Source organism: Camelus bactrianus, chromosome 6, assembly GCF_048773025.1.
Source record: "Camelus bactrianus isolate YW-2024 breed Bactrian camel chromosome 6, ASM4877302v1, whole genome shotgun sequence".
Classification (NCBI taxonomy): domain Eukaryota; kingdom Metazoa; phylum Chordata; class Mammalia; order Artiodactyla; family Camelidae; genus Camelus; species Camelus bactrianus.
This window is the reverse complement of record NC_133544.1, coordinates 6,818,359-6,822,562: the sequence shown is the minus strand read 5'-3', so window position 1 is coordinate 6,822,562 and position 4,204 is coordinate 6,818,359. Positions and strand designations below refer to the sequence as shown.

Here is a 4,204-nt window from a genome sequence, read left to right as displayed (position 1 = left end):
TCAGGGGAGAGACGAGGCTCTTTGTTCTGGGTAATGGTCCTGGTCACTCAACCTCAGCTCATGGTAGGGGTTCTGTATTAAAGGGGACAGTTCTGTGGGAGGATCTTGCAGGCTCAAGGTGTTGAGGTTGAACGGACAGTATGGGATGGAGGGACAAGAGGCAGACAAACAGTAGGCTGGATTCAGGGTGTGGCTTTTTACCAGTAAAGAGTCTGGAAGTGAAAGTCTCCTGGTGGTGACAAGGACTAACCAAAGAGGAGGGTGGGGGTATAGCTCAGTGGTAGAGCACATGCTTACCAGGCACGAGGTCCTGGGTTCAATCCCCAGTGCCTCCATTAAAAAACAAACAAAGGAACACACAAACACACAAACCAGAAAACAAACAGAAAACAAAGAGAGCAGAAGGATCAAAGTCTTGATTAAGCTGGGGTCCATTTCCTAGATCATCAAGCTGGTGGGCGGGTGACAGGTCTGGGTGGTGGTGGGGACTACTGGACAACAGTAGAGGCTGGTTCCAGGCAGCTCATTCACAGCAGAAGCTGTTCTTTTGGGAAGGCACATCAAGAGCCAGGCAGGAACCCAACAATTAACCTAGCAATAAGGGATAGAATATAGCCCTTGTATGGACCAGCATTTTGGACAGGGAACCTAAGAAGCGTCTTCTAACCACAGAGAAGATGGCATGAAGAAGGAAAGGGATTTGGTGGGCAGGCCAGCACCCAGGAGTCTATGCAAGTAAATCAACTCCCTTGGACAGTGTGTACAGCTGTGTGAGTAATTCCAGGGGTGAGAATATTCATGTTGTGCTTGGAGTTGTGCAGTGCACAACCTGCACAACTGCATTGGTGGTGCTCCTTGCAGTTTCCAGGACTGCAATTCTAGACTCTACTTACTGGAAGGAATGAGGGTTTAATGATCCCAGCAATTGGCCCATTTCTACCGTGTACTCTCCAAGACTGATCCCAGGAACTGGGTAAGGCTTCGGCCACACTGGGGAATTGACTTCCTACGTGGGCATTCAGGGGCTGACAAGTAAGATTTCTTCCTTTTTTTTTTTTTTTTTTGAACATTTTTTTTAATTGAGTTATAGTCATTTTACAATTTTGTGTCACTTTTTTTTTTCTTATCTCAGAAGATGTGTAACTAATGTTGTAGACCCAAGACAGGACCAACTCTATAATGTATAGATTCCACTGGGAAATAAAACCATGGGGGCCTTTACTCAAAAAGCAGAAAATATATCATTAAAGGTACTAAAACATAAGGCGTGTTCTCTTCTTTAGCATCACTCGTCAGAGCAGTTTTATTTTTCATGTTTTTCTAAGTTAAGACTATAAATAAGTAGCATGGATTTTCCTTTTTGTCTTTCTAGAGTACGGTGCCGGTTTTAAATGGAGTAACATTTAACTCTTCTGTAGAATCACCAAAGATTACACAAGTTGTATTTTGCAGCTCTCAGGTGCACACATATTTCGTTCTTACCAGAACAGTGGAAACACTGCACAAAACAAATGTATCTTAACCAGCAAAGTCCTACTGTAGAGCACAGGGAACTATACTCAAAATCTTATAATGACCTGTAATGGAGAAGAATCTGAAAAATAATGTGTGTGTGTGTGTGTGTGTTTGTGTAATTGAATCACTTTGCTGTACACCTGAATCTAACACAACACTATAAATCAACTATATTTCAATAAAAAAAAATAAGAAAAAAATTTAAACGCATCTATTTTTATTCCATGTCTTGACACATGCTCATTCTGCCAACACGCAGGTGTCATTCCCCTGATGAGTAAGGGGCTGGAAGGAAGAGGAGCTTTGGGGGGCGAGATGTCTCCCTTTTCTTCTGTCTCATCACTTTCAGTGTTGGTGGCTGTCCCATACAGGGAAGTCCCATGAGTAAGAAAGGCCATATTAGGGTTCCTTGGATGTTGCCATTTCTCAGAATGCTCTTGCCTTCTGTCTTGGTTTGAACAGAAAGCGTGGCCACTTGGGGTTGTGAGCAGCCCTGCTCCTCCCCTCTGAGTCAGGGATGGAACACAGTTATTTTGGGCTCACTTCACGTTTCTCTGAACTCCCGTGCATCGCAGGTCCTCCCGGATTCTGTGCTCATGGGCACGGTGATGGCTGTAGGCAAAGGACGCACATGTTCACTTACAAAACACAAGGTCAAAGGTAAGTTGTCAAGAATCTCAAGACAGCTACTGCAGAGCATTAAACCAAGTCTCGGGGCCTTTCCAGTGAAGGTTCCTGTGAGACTGCCCGGTGCCTCCCCATGCGGGGGAGGCAGCCCGTCCAGAGGCACTCAGTGCCCGTCACCTACCCGGTCTGGGACCCTCAGAATCACAGAGACTCTCCTGGACCAGCTGCACTGCAGAACTAAGACTTCTTTTGGAAGATGGTAAGATAGATATCCACCTTCCTGGAGGCTGACCCGTGCACTTTTCATGCCAGAAGTCCCCTTGGTTGTAATCTGAACCAATGGTTTCCAAAGTGTCTTGGTTTGTTTGTTTTCAGTTTTAAATGAGAAAACTTTTCCTTCAAGACAATTCGTACCTTATCTTCGTTGTTTCAGGCCGCTGTAACAAAATGCCAGTGACTGGGTGGCTTCTAAACAACAGAAATTTTCTTCTCGCGGTCCTGGAGGCTGGGCGTCTGAGATCAGGGTGCCAGTGCGGTTGGGTGAGAGTCCTCTCCTAGTCTCAGGCATCCTCCTTATATTCATACCCAGCAGAAGGGGGAAGGGAGCTCTGTGGGGTCACTTTTTTTAAATTGAAGTATAGTTTATTTACAATGTGTTGTTAGTTTCTGGTGTGCAGCATAGTGATTTAGTTTTATATATATATGTGTGTGTGTATATATATATATAGTTTTTGATATTCATTTTCATTACAGGTTATTACAAGATATCGAATATAATTCCCTGTGCTCTACAGTAGGACCTTGTTTTTTATCTATTTTCTATATAGTAGCTTGTATCTATTAATCCTGAGCTCCTAATTTATCCCTCCCCCATTTTCTTTTGCTTTGATACACTTTATGAATAGGTCATGAATCCTTGGGCTAATCCCAAACTCCTAATTTATCCTTCCCTCCTTCCCTCCTTTGGTAACCTTAAGTTTGTTTTCTATGTCTATGAGTCTGTTTCTGTTTTGCAAATAAGTTTATTTGTATCATTTTTTAGATTCCACATATAAGTGATATCATATGATATTTGTCTTTCTCTGTCTGACTTACTTCATTTAGCATGGTGCTGTCTAGGTCCATCCATGTTGCTACAAATGGCATCATTTCATTCTTTTTTATGGCTGAGTAGTATTCTATTATATATACGATAGAATATATAATAATATTTATACACACACACACACACACACACACACACACCACATCTTCCTTATCCAGTCATCTGTCAGTGGACATTTAGGTTGCTTCCATCTCTTGGCTATTGTAAATAGTGCTGCTATGAACACTGGGGTGCAGGTGTCTTTTTGAAGTAGGGTTCCTTCTGGATATATGCCCAGGAGCGGGATTCCTGGATCATATGATAAGTGTATTTTTAGTTTTTTTAAGAACTCTCCATACTATGGAATTCCTTACATCATTCATCTCATTCATGGGAGCTCCACACTCATGATATAATCACCTCCCAAAGGCTCCCTCCTCCAACACCATCACATTGGGTGTTAGAATTTCAACATATGAATTTTAAGGGGGACATCAACATTCAAATCATAACACACATCAACTCAATCTATAAAATGGAGCAGGATGGGGAAGCATGAGCTCGTCACTCACTCTCCCTGATCCCAGAATCACCTCTGACACCTGTGCACGACTCTTGAGGATACAGTTTAAAACCAAACAAAACAAAAGCTGATCTGATCCATGCAAATTTCTTGCACATAATACATAAAGAAAAGACTTTGGAGCCTTTTAATGACCTGCTGCCTTTCATAGTCAGGTCTCCTACCCCAGTGGCTCTCAAAGTAAGGTCCTCATCTGGTCAGAGATGCAAATTCTTGGTTCCTTCCAGGCCTACCACATCGGATGCCCTTGGGGTGGCGGGGTGGGGAGTGAGCAGCCATCTGTTTCAACAAGCCCTCCGGGCAATTCGGATAGAGGATCAAGATTGAGAACCACTGGCTTCCACGTTCCACTTAGTTTGTCTAGTCATCTCCAGGATGGGAAACCCATCCGGAGC

General features: G+C 43.3%; 1 non-coding gene across 1 annotated transcript; it reads left to right on the top strand.

The window, feature by feature from the left end:
* Positions 1-263: 263 nt before the first annotated feature.
* Positions 264-335, top strand: TRNAG-ACC (transfer RNA glycine (anticodon ACC)). The gene has a single exon. It is a non-coding gene; the product is annotated as a tRNA-Gly (tRNA).
* The last annotated feature ends 3,869 nt before the right edge of the window (positions 336-4,204 follow it).